This window comes from Dendropsophus ebraccatus, chromosome 3, assembly GCF_027789765.1.
Source record: "Dendropsophus ebraccatus isolate aDenEbr1 chromosome 3, aDenEbr1.pat, whole genome shotgun sequence".
NCBI classification, from domain to species: Eukaryota; Metazoa; Chordata; class Amphibia; order Anura; family Hylidae; genus Dendropsophus; species Dendropsophus ebraccatus.
In genome coordinates, this window is record NC_091456.1 from 152,669,716 (window position 1) to 152,682,647 (window position 12,932).

At 43.9% G+C, this 12,932-nt stretch overlaps 2 protein-coding genes and 1 long non-coding RNA gene across 4 annotated transcripts in view; 2 read left to right on the forward strand and 1 right to left on the reverse strand.

Moving 5' to 3' along the window:
• The window catches only part of LOC138787390 (uncharacterized), a 406,633-nt gene that overhangs the window by 213,664 nt on the left and 180,037 nt on the right, over positions 1–12,932 (forward strand). The window lies entirely within an intron of this gene.
• Positions 1–12,932, reverse strand: part of RIOK2 (RIO kinase 2) — a 39,735-nt gene that overhangs the window by 16,192 nt on the left and 10,611 nt on the right. The window lies entirely within an intron of this gene.
• On the forward strand, positions 4,311–6,114 carry LOC138787387 (uncharacterized). Its single transcript, XR_011362364.1, has 2 exons — positions 4,311–4,538; positions 5,786–6,114. It is a non-coding gene; the product is annotated as an uncharacterized lncRNA (long non-coding RNA).

Sequence of the window (12,932 nt, forward strand, 5' to 3'; positions counted from 1 at the left end):
GCTGTGTGAGGTGTCATTTTTTGCGCCATGATGCGTTCTTTCTATCGGTACCTTGATTGCGCATATACGACTTTTTGATCACTTTATTAAATTTTTTCTGGATTTGATGTGACCAAAAATGCACAATTTTGCACTTTGGAATTTTTTGGCGCTTACGCCGTTTACCGTACGAGATCAGGAATGTGATTAATTAATAGTTGATTACGCGCGCGGCGATACCAAACATGTTTGTTTATTTGTTTATTTATTTATATTAATAAAATGGGAAAAGGGGGGTGATTTGGACTTTTAATAGGGGAGGGGATTTTTTTTATTAATAAAAAAACATTTTTAATTTTACTGTAACTAGAAGCCCCCCTGGGGGACTTGAATATACACAGCAGTGATCTCTCATAGAGATCAATGCTGTGTATATACACAGCAAAGATAGATGAGATCGGTCATAGATTACTATGGCCTGCTGCAGGCCATAGCAATCTATTGCCGAGCCGGGATCAGCATCATTCCGACGCTGAGGCCCGGCACAGGCAGAAGTACGGATCTCCCCCCCCCCCCCGCGATGCGATCGCGCGCGGGGGGGGGGGGGGGGATCCGTCCCACTAGACACCAGGGACGTGAGGTCTGAGGCCTCTAAGTGCAGCTGTCAGGTTTGACAGCTGCACTTAGAGGCTTAATTAGCCGGCTAATAGAGGCACTGCCCGTCTGCGCATGTCAGCCGGGATCAGCGCCGCTCTGAACACCCCCCACGGCTCCATGACATATCAGATACGTCATGGGTCGCTAAGGGGTTAAATGGATTTTCTATTTTCAATCAATTCCACATTCCTAGGCATAGCCCAGAACTAATTTTTTATATATATATATATATATATATATATATATATATATATACACACACACACACACATACACACTCACCGGCCACTTTATTAGGTACACCATGCTTGTAACGGGTTGGACCCCCTTTTGCCTTCAGAACTGCCTCAATTCTTCGTGGCATAGATACAACAAGGTGCTGGAAGCTTTCCTCAGAGATGTTGGTCCATATTGACATGATGGCATCACACAGTTGCCGCAGATTTGTCGGCTGCACATCCATGATGCGAATCTCCCGTTCCACCACATCCCAAAGATGCTCTATTGGATTGAGATCTGGTGACTGTGGAGGCCATTTGAGTACAGTGAACTCATTGTCATGTTCAAGAAACCAGTCTGAGATGATTCTAGCTTTATGACATGGCGCATTATCCTGCTGAAAGTAGCCATCAGATGTTGGGTACATTGTGGTCATAAAGGGATGGACATGGTCAGCAACAATACTCAGGTAGGCTGTGGCGTTGCAACGATGCTCAATTGGTACCAAGGGGCCCAAAGAGTGCCAAGAAAATATTCCCCACACCATGACACCACCACCACCAGCCTGAACCGTTGATACAAGGCAGGATGGATCCATGCTTTCATGTTGTTGACGCCAAATTCTGACCCTACCATCCGAATGTCGCAGCAGAAATAGAGACTCATCAGACCAGGCAACGTTTTTCCAATCTTTTACTGTCCAATTTCGATGAGCTTGTGCAAATTGTAGCCTCAGTTTCCTGTTCTTAGCTGAAAGGAGTGGCACCCGGTGTGGTCTTCTGCTGCTGTAGCCCATCTGCCTCAAAGTTGGACGTACTGTGCGTTCAGAGATGCTCTTCTGCCTAGCTTGGTTGTAACGGTTGGCTATTTGAGTCACTGTTGCCTTTCTATCAGTTTGAACCAGTCTGCCCATTCTCCTCTGACCTCTGGCATCAACAAGGCATTTCCGCCCACAGAACTGCCGCTCACTGGATGTTTTTTCTTTTTCGGACCATTCTCTGTAAACCCTAGAGATGGTTGTCCGTGAAAATCCCAGTAGATCAGCAGTTTCTGAAATACTCAGACCAGCCCTTCTGGCACCAACAACCATGCCACGTTCAAAGGCACTCAAATCACCTTTTTTTCCCCATACTGATGCTCGGTTTGAACTGCAGGAGATTGTCTTGACCATGTCTACATGCCTAAATGCACTGAGTTGCCACCATGTGATTGGCTGATTAGAAATGAAGTGGTAACGTGCAGTTGGACAGGTGTACCTAATAAAGTGGCCGGTGAGTGTGAGTGTGTGTGTGTGTGTATATATTATATACACACACACACACGCACACACACACATATATATACACACACACACACACCCACACCCACAGTGGTCTCTCAACATACGATATGTATTGGTTCCAGGACGACCATTGTATGTTGAAAAGTCGAGACTAAAACTCTATGGAAAACTGGTGATTGGTTCTGAACTCCCGAAAATTCATCCCATAATGAGAAAAAAAAATAAGATTTAAAGGAAAATAAGCAGATAATTAATATGGATAAAAAAAAGTTCTTACATACAACAGTCAGAAAGAGCCATTGGAGACAGTAAATTTATTTATATGCAGAAGATGGGAGCATTTTCACAGTCCTGTACAGATCACACAGCGTCCCAGAAAAATAAAATGAAGTCGCCTTCACCTGGTGTCCAAAGGAGCATCTCATCCTGGCGCAGGTAAAGGGCACATGCAGGACATGTAGTATCACACAATACTCTAGACTACAGCAGTGTTTCTCAACCTTTTCAAGACAGTAGACTCATGTGATAAGATGCTTTAGCCGTGTACTCCCAAGGTACCCCAATTAGAAACATTGCCTTAACAAGGCCAAGATCATACTGCTGCTATATGCTCTGCATAAAGTCTCTGTCAGCAATTGATTCCCAGATCATATCCTCCCATAACAATGTGACAAGTAATGTCACATAATAATGCCCCCCTGTTGCCTTCCCCCCCCTCGCAATAATAACAGCCAGTGGCCAGTAATAATGCCCACCCAGTAGCTAGGTGCAATGCTTCCTGTGCCCAGACATACCCCCTTTATACAGAAAGGCCCCCAGTAGCAGGTATGCATCTCGCAGCCAGATGTGCCCCCCCCCCCCCCAGGTATGACAACCAAGTACCCCCACTGCAGCCAGATAAGTCCCTTGTTGCCAGGTAAGCCCAGCAGTCACATTTGTCTCTTTCTGCTAGGTATGACCCTTCCAGTCAGATATGTCCCATGGAGCCAAATATGCCAGGTATGCCCCCTTCCAACCACCTATGTCCCCTGGAGTGAGATATGCCCCTTGTAGCCAGGTATGTCCCCATGTAGCCAGCTACCCCCTCCTTGCAAATAGATACATGTCCCCTTGCACTCATATACCCTCCCCCCTTTGCAGCCAGAAACATGTCTCTTTGCGGCTAGATACTTCCCCCTTGTAGCCGAATACATGTCCCCTTGCTGCCATATAACCCCCCCCCCCCCTTGCAGCCAGACACATGTCCCTTGTAAGTAAATACGTTTCTCTTTGCTAGAGTTGCGCAGCAGGTGCTAAAGTAGGAAGGACGAGGCTGGTGGGAAGAGCTACCAGAGGGCGGGCTCGGGGCTGTCATTGAGGACCAATAAGTGAAGCTTCTGAGGCCATGCGCCCGCTCTCCTTCCATTCCCCTGTAACATCACCACCGCCCCCTGTACAGAATGCTGGTGAGCTGCTGCAGGGGAAAGGAAGGTGGAGCAGTGGTGATTGGCATCAGGGCATTGCTGAATGATAGCAATGTCCCAGCACCAAAAGCAAAAGATTTTTTGTTCTGTTTTTTTATTTTGCACCTGCCACATACCCCTTCAACCTGCCCTGTACTCTAAGAAGTTACCTTCACCTGTTAAAATGTTGAGTGTTTCAGGACCCCCCCGCCTCACTCCTTATTAGTTTATTCAATGGACTCATTGTATTATCCTTCACATCAGCACATATTATATAAGCGCTGATATGTATATGTGTATATATATATATATATATATATATATATATATATATATATATATATATATATATATATATATATATATATATATTATAGCTCTTTATACATTTACTCATTCATGAATATGGATGGATGTTAGTTAGTTTGCACCCTATGAATATGGACCATTGACCATCATGCATTGATTGAAAATGGCTGAAATATTTCGTTTGGCTGGAATAAATCACTTAGGGGAGATTAATCGCACATTCTTATGGTGCGTTTACACAGACAGATTTATCTGACAGATTCTGGAAGCCAAAGCCAGGAATGGATTTGAAAAAAAAAAAAGAAATCTCAGTCTTTCCTTTCTGACCTGTTCCCTGTTTATAGACTGTTCCTGGCTTTGGCTTCAAAAATCTGTCAGATAAATCTGTCTGTGTAAACACACCATTACAGTAGGGATGTTTCTTGTTGCCCATAGCAACCAATCACAGCTGAGCACTAATATCCTTTGTTGCCCATAGCAACCAATCACAGCTAAGCACTTATAGCTGATTGTAAGCTTGATACATAAACAACAGTTATGATGACATCACAAAAACAATTGATGTCACACATGGTGCGGAATATACAGTTGTAGAGCCGAGTCTTCTGCTGTTATTTACAGGTCAGCAGCCTTGAAGACGACACGTCCAGGTAGGGAGCTCTTCACTTAGGCCTCGTTCACACATGGAGCTAAGATGAGTTTAGTAAACACCCCATCTGGGCACACGTGTGAACATGGCCTTAAAGGGGTTTTCCAGGGAAAGATGAGTTATGGTCTATGCACAGCATTGGCCATCATTCCCTGGAAAACCCTTTTAAAATGGCTGTTCTTATGTAGACAGTCCCCTCTGTGTTGTATGTCTGCTGTGTGGTAGGTTGTATATTAGATTGTAAGCTCCTGGGGGAGCAGGGCCTCTACACATGTAGCTTGTGTTACCATGAAATGTTTTGTCATGTTCATGTTAACACTGGCGACATCTGTATAGTACATTGCAGTGCAAGCTCTTAGGAGTGGGGTACTGTAGTGTACAATAGATTGTAAGCTCTTCGGGGCAGACATGTAGTCATGTACTAAATATAAGCCTGTAAGCGCTTAAAGGGAACCTGTCACCCCCCGTACCGGGGTGACAGGCTCCCGACCCCCCGTTAGAGGCCCCTATACTTACCTCATCCCGCCGGGTCCCGGAGATCTCAGCCGCTGCAGCCCGGCGCGCGCGCTGAGAGAGGAGTCCAACACCCATAGAGAATGACAGGAGAGTCCAGCGCTCCGTCATTCTCTATGGGTGTTGGACTCATCTGTCAGCGCGCGCGCCGGGCTGCAGCGGCTGAGATCTCCGGGACCCGACCGAATCCAGAAGCGGGACCCGGCGGGATTAGGTAAGTATAGGGGGCTCTAACGGGGGGTCGGGAGCCTGTCACCCCGGCACGGGGGGTGACAGGTTCCCTTTAAGAGGAGGGCCTGTGTTACTCTGTGAGCTCCTAGGAGCAGAGATTGCATTATGTATTAGATTGTAAGCTCTGTGAGCAGTACATGTATTATATATTAGATTGTAAGCTCTGTGGGCAGGACATGTACTGTATTGTAAGCTCTGCGAGCAAGACATGTATTGTGAATATTAGCTTGTAACCTCTTAAGGGCAGGTCTCCTGAATTATATAGATTGTAAGCTCTTAGGAGCAGGACATGTACTGTATATAATATTGATAAATATGTAATAATAAAAATATTATATTAATAATATAATATTAATATAATATTATATTAATATAATATTAATATAATATAATATTAATATAACAATATTAATATAATATAATAATAATATAATATTAATAATAATAATATTTTTATAGATACAACATATTGTGCAGGATTAATGTCTCTCTCTTTCCTTACAGAATGAAGTCTCCTGATCCTATATGATCTATACAGCTGTATGCAGCAGGCTAATTGTGATCCAGGGAGATCAGATCCGATCGCCACTTGTGGGGTCAGGAAGGAATTTTTTTCCCCCCCTGAGGTAAAACTCTCCGGGGGGTTTCTTCGCCTTCCTCTGGATCTCTAGGTCCGGTGACTCTCAGACCAGGATAATAGAGGAAGGGTGGGAATGACTGCGGCACGTTCTGTGGTCTCCACCAGACCTGACCTGAGAGTCACCGGATCTACTATTCAAGAGCCAGTAATAATTCATTACAATGTTGCATATTGAATAAAGAATTTGAATTTATGTTGGTGTTGCTTCGTTTTTTGTCTGCATATCTATTTACTATACTAACCATGATCAGAGCAATTGCTGCCTCTCGGCTTCAGAATAAGTACAAGGAACTGGATATAGATGATGATGGATGATAATAATAATAATAATAATAATAATAATAAAATAATAATAAAATAATAATATTAATAAAATAATAATATTAATAAAATAATAATATTAATAAAATAATAATATTAATAAAATAATAATAAAATAATAATAATAATAATAATAATAATAATAATAATAATAATAATAATAATAATAATAATAATAATATTTTTAAGGGTTTTTATGTATGAATATACTCATGTACAGATTAATACTATAAAAATAAACACCTATAATATGAGAAAACCATCAGACTACACACAGGTGGTTCCGTGGTTCACAGGTCTTTTGGTGGGCACAGTACAGATGGTAGTGGGTATACCTGCATATTCCCCCAGCAGCTTAATAGGGAATTTGCTGGGATCTGTCGTCATGGGTGAATCAAGTCACTCTGCAGCCTAAAGGGTCCATTTACACAGAAAGATTATCTGACAGATTACCTGCCAAAGATTTGAAGCCAAAGCTATAAACAGACTATAAACAGAGATCAGGTCATACAGGAAAGACTGATATTTTTCCTCTTTTCAAATCCATTTCTGGCTTTGGCTTCAAATCTTTGGCAGATATTCTGTGTAAATGGACCCTTAGGCGAACTACAAAACAGCCCCCACAGATAACCATATAGGCTAATATTTAAAACAGAGGTGACTTTATTTTATAATCTATAAAAGAAAACTTTTTCACAAATACTACTGACTGTAATCTCAGAGTTCAGCGGGGCATTAAAGGGAAACGATCAGCAGGTTAGAAGTACCTAACCTGCTAATATGCCACTATAGCGCACGGGGTGCTGAGGATGTAGGTTATTTTTTTACCTTGATTCTCGCACAGTTTTAATTTTTTTTCTAGTCATTATGCATACAATGGGTTAAACCGCCAGGATTGGTGGCATTTAGCATGGGAGTCCAGCTGTCATGCCATCCCTTTAAATGCAGCAGCCAAGCTAAATCTGTAACACTTACAGAGATTAAACGGGTAAATTCTGTAGGCCCATCAGGGGAAGGGGGGGGGGGGGAGATTTATTAAGACCGTAGTACCTGTATACCAGTCTTACCTAAACCCCTGCTGACATGCCCAATGGCAGATTTCTTTAGAGGTGCACATCTTTCATTATTTTTGGTGAAATCTGAGCAGATTATAGACTTTTCCAATGGTAAAGATTTTTACAATGGTAAATCAGGCACAAGATGAGGCCATGTTCCCTCTGCACTTTGCCTTGCCCCCACACTTACACATATGGTGAGCAGGGGGAACATCGGCAAAGAAGTCTCAGATTTTTGTGCAACTGACTGGTTGCTGAAGCAGGAAGGACGAGGCTGGTCAGGCGGAGCTAGGAGACGGTCACTGATGACCAATCAGTGATGCTCCTGAGGCTGTGTGCATGCTCTCCTTTCGTTCCCCGGCAGCATCACCAAGCCCCCATGTCACCAGGTGGGTAGAGTCAGGGGCAGTGGTGATTGGCATCTGGACATGATGGCAATGTCCTGGCGCTAAAATGAAAAGTTTTTTTTTTTACACCTCCCATATACCCCCTCAACCTGTGCCTCGTGTACCGCAGGTTGAGAAACACTGCTCTAGAGAATCACTACTAGACAGTCAACCAGTGCATGCATTTCACTAATAATGGGGTTTTACCAGTAAAATTGCCAGTTTCATTGGTTGATCATCTAGTTATTTACATGTGCTACAGATCCTGACTGTCTATAGCATTGTATAGCATTAAGAGAGAGTGCTTATACTTCAACCAAAATACAGTGAGTAGAAGCTGATGCGCCAATTTGCAAAGTGATCAGCTACCATTTGGAGTATTAGCCGTTACAGAGACAGACAAAGGATCCCTGTGCATAGAATAAGCCCGGCTTTGATCTGCAGACATTTAGTTGATGGATATACAGAAAACCAATTAGACTGAGGAATTTCAGGCTTAGGGATGACATTCCTCCCTGGGAACAGGAGAAGCTAGTTAATACACCTCTCTCGGAGCACGTACTTCACATGAGCCTCAAGCTTCCATAGGGGGAATGGGAAGATAAAGAGTGGAAATAACTAATCTCCGAGACAGCTTATTCTGCCCAAAACAACAGAGATACTCCAACACCATCCTAATGAAGAATGGAGAAATGATAGATTCTTACACAGGATTTGTTATGGTCCCAAGGTAATATCTTACTCGTGACTTTACAACGTTAGGTTTCTATATATAGTCTGAAAAGTAATCCCAGCAATAATATAAAATGGTGAAATAATCCAGAGGTTTAAACATATGTAAGAGCATAAGGGGACATGCTAACAAATATCGCATTCATCTGTATCATAAAAAGGGTATTGTGTATTACAGGTGGTAATATATTATATAGATAGATAGTACACATCCATACAGAAGCAGCAACTCACTTTCCATAGGCAATCACTGTAAGGAAAATGGACCCCTTCAATGAGCCCAGTCTGCCCAGGTATTTTGTGCATAGTCATTTCGGTAGATGCTGTGTACAACTAGGAGGTGATGTGGGAGATTTGGTACCCAATATAGACTAATGCTGTAGCCTTCATTTGCTCCAATGATAGCCCAATGGTGCCAGCAATATATGTAAATGCAACATGGTGTGTTATTCTGGCCATCAGAGAGCAACGGAAACCTAAAACGAGCGAGCTGTGATGCCAACATTCTCAGCATGTTCCTGGAGCCTTATAGGCCTGGGGTCTAAGGCAGCCTGTGGCCTAAGAGGACTGCATAGAAGAAGGAAGACACAGAAGGAGGACATCTTGGGAAAGAGGGTAGGGAAGTACAATATTTTTAGGATCACATAGGGGCCTATATTAATAATTGGGGGACCAAGGAGGGCAAAATAACTGACTGCGAAGGTTTGCTGTCTGCGGTACAAAGAGGCAAATTTACTGTGTAGGAACAAGTGGATCATATTATTGTGTTAAGGCAAAAAGGGAGTTACTACTGCTGCTCTGCGGGCACAAAAGGGCACTATTACAGTTTTGGGATTGGAAAAAAGGAAAGTATTATTACTGTGTGGGACACCAAGGGGAGCCACATTATTACTATCTGGGACACTATGGCTGAGGATAGTGCTGGAAAACTTAAATTACTTACGGTAATTGTTTTTCTTTGAGCCCATGACAGCACCCCTGGAGAGCGTCCATCCCCCTTCTCATGAGACAGGAAACAGCCGCCAGGCAATCAATCAATCAATCAAGCTTTAAAAGGAGCCGCATCCACCCCTTACACCAGTTCGTTCCACAAGTATCCTGGATTCTAGAAGATATAAACACAGCTCTGCTCTCCAGCAGAGAAAAATAGCTCCCCTCAGCGGAGAGTTCACTTCCCACCTAAGGCGGCAGAAGCAACTAGAAAAAAAGTTTTCTACATTCATTGAGAACTGAATGAATAATCTTATCTCACATGTTTAATGATAATACAAAAAAACCCCACTTAAATACAATTTTATATATATATAAAGGGTGGGTATTTAGAGGGGTGCTGTCATGGGCTCAAAGAAAAACAATTACCGTAAGTAATTTAAGTTTTCCCTTCTCGCCCTATGACAGCACCCCTGGAGACTAGACTAGGCTAAATTAGGGGGGGACTACTGCCTGCAGGACTTTTCTCCCGAAAGAGAGATCCTCAGTACCTGGCAACTGTAATCTATAATGCCTGAAAAATGTGTGAGGTGAGCTCCAAGTAGCTGCTCTGCAGATCTGCGGGATAGATGCAGCAGCCCTCTCGGCCCAGGAAGTGGAGACTGCTCTAGTTGTATGGGCACCAAATCCTGTAGGAGGAACCATTTTAGAAGAGGTATAGGTTAGGGAAATAGTATCCTTAATCCATCTGGCTACAGTTTTTGCAGAAGCTGACTGGCCCCTATTTTTGCCGGAAAAAAGGACTAGTAATTGTTGAGATTTCCTCCACTCCTTTGTCTTTTCTAGATACATGATAAGGCACCTTCTAACATCTAATGCATGGAATCTTCTTTCTCCATCGTTTTTAGGCTCGGGACAAAAAGATGGTAAAATCACCTCTTGAGAGCGATGAAAATCAGTTACTACTTTAGGTAAAAAAGCTGGGTCTGGTGACAGGACAACTCTATCTGGAAGAATGTTCATGTAGGGTATATTAATGGATAAGGCTGATATTTCCCCTACTCGTCTAGCCGTAGTAATTGCTAATAAAAAGGCCAATTTTAAGGTTAAGATCTTATCTGATAGTTCTTCTAATGGCTCAAAAGGTGATACTGACAGGGCTGTCAAAACGATGTTCAAGTCCCATGGTGGAGTCCTAGGCGTAATCGTGGGTCTAAGTCTGCCTGCAGCTTTAATAAACCGCCTAATCCATGGGTGGTCTGCAATTTTGTGATCAAATAAAGCGCTAAGGGCAGATATTTGTACTTTTAATGTGCTAGGTTTTAACCCTAACTCAAGACCCTTCTGCAGGAACTCCAGGATTTTAGGAATGTCTGGGGGTATTAACACGTTTACCGGGACAGTCATAAATTTACAAAAAGCTTTCCAAGTCCTCAGATATATTTGTGAAGTGACTTTCTTTCTGCTAGCCAATAAGGTATCAATAACTGAATTTGATAGACCTCTATCCAGCATCAGTCGCCTCTCAATAGCCAGGCCGTCAGATGAAGATTTTGCGATGATGGATGAAGAACCGGTCCCTGAGATAGAAGATCCGGAACCTCCGGAAGGACCCACGGCCTGGCTACTGAGAGTTTCCTGAGCCAAGAAAACCATACCCTCCTTGGCCAGAAGGGTGCCACTACTATGACTAGTGCCTTGTCCTGACGTATTTTCCTCAGCATCCTCGGAATCATTCGAATGGGAGGAAAAGCATAGAGCAGGCCCTTGCTCCAATCCTGAATAAAGGCATCCACTCCCGACGGAAGATCCCTGGGGTTGAGGGAAAAAAATCTTTCCACTCTCCTGTTGTCCCTGGTAGCGAAAAGATCTATTAGAGGGACTCCCCACATGGTCGTGATCTGCTGAAATACTGCTGGACTGAGACCCCACTCCCCCTGGTTGAGTGATACTCTGCTCAGGAAGTCGGCCGTGATGTTGTCCGTCCCTTTGAGATGAAGGGCTGATATGGAAGCTACATGACTCTCTATCAGCCTGAAGATGAAATGGGATACTCTCATTAGCTGAGCTGACCTGGTTCCCCCTTGATGGTTCAGGTATGCCACTACTGTAGAATTGTCTGTTAGAATCCGGACATGTTTGTTCGTAGACATGTGTAGACAACGGGATAGAGTGTAAAGGACTGCCCTTAATTCCCTGAGATTCTGAGGGTCCTGACACTCTGAGCTGTTCCATTTCCCCTGTAGGAGTAGGGATTCTGCATGAGCCCCCCACCCTGTGGGGCTGGCGTCTGTCGTGATCTGAAATATATCCTTTTTCTCCCAAGGAATGCCTTCCGTCAGGTTTTTCCGCGTCACCCACCACTGTAGGGACCTTAGTACTGGGGGAGATAGTGTAAAAGTCTTGTCTAGTGACTCTCTCTGTCTGTCCCAGGTGTCTAAAATCTGTGCCTGTAGAGTCCTGGAATGATACTGTGCCCAGGCTACTGCTGGAATGGCAGACGTCATGAGTCCCAGGACTGACATGGCCTGTCTTAGGGAACAGGAACCCCGGGTTAAAAGATCTTTTACCCTTGTTATGATCAGGTCCACCTTTTGGGGAGGAAGAAAAGAACGTTGAACCAAAGAATCTAGTCTTATCCCCAAAAAGGAGCAAATCTGGTTTGGGCGCAGGCAGGACTTTTCTAGATTTACCTCCAGACCCAGTTTGGAGAAGATGTTCTGGACTGACAGGCAATGCTGGGAGACTGCCCTCTCTGATGGCCCTACTATCAGAAAGTCGTCTAAGTATGGTATTATGACAATGTCCTGTTCTCTGACATGAGCCATGACCTCCGCTATCAGTTTTGTAAATACTCTGGGTGCCTGGCACAAACCGAAGGGGAGAGCCCTGTACTGATAATGGTGAATCCCCCCTCCCATGCGAATTGCCACTCTCAACAGATTCTGGTGGTCCGGGTAAATGGGGAGATGGTAATATGCATCTCGAAGGTCCAGAGTGCACATGTAGCAATTCTGTGACAGGTTCAGGATGGCCGACTGAATAGTCTCCATCCTGAATTTCTCGTAGCAGAGGTGCCGGTTTAGGTCCTTCAGGTTTATAATTGTGCGAAACGCACCGTTGGGTTTCCTTACTAGGAACAGGGTTGAGTAAAAACCCGACCCCCGTTCCGAACTGGGAACCTGAACCAGCACCTCTTTCTGGAGAAGAGAAAGGACTTCGGATTCTAAAGCCGTCTGTTTCTCTGGATATCGGCTCAAATCTGTTATAATAAAACGATGACCTGGGGGAGACAGAATTTTTAGTTTTAATCCATGCTTTATTGACTCCTTCACCCACTTGCTTGAGGTTATCAACTCCCATTGCTGAGAGAATCGCATCAGGCGTCCCCCCACAGGCCCCCTGGCGTCATTTTTTATCATCTTTCTTGGAGGTGTTAATTTTGGAGAACAAATAACCCCTCCCTTTACCAGGGGCTTTCCAATTTCTCTGCTTTGGATAAGATGTTTGAGCCCCCCCCCTTCCCTTGCTATGAAAGAGCCTCTTGGGAGGAGGAGGAACAGAGGGGAACTTTCGTTTACGGTCCG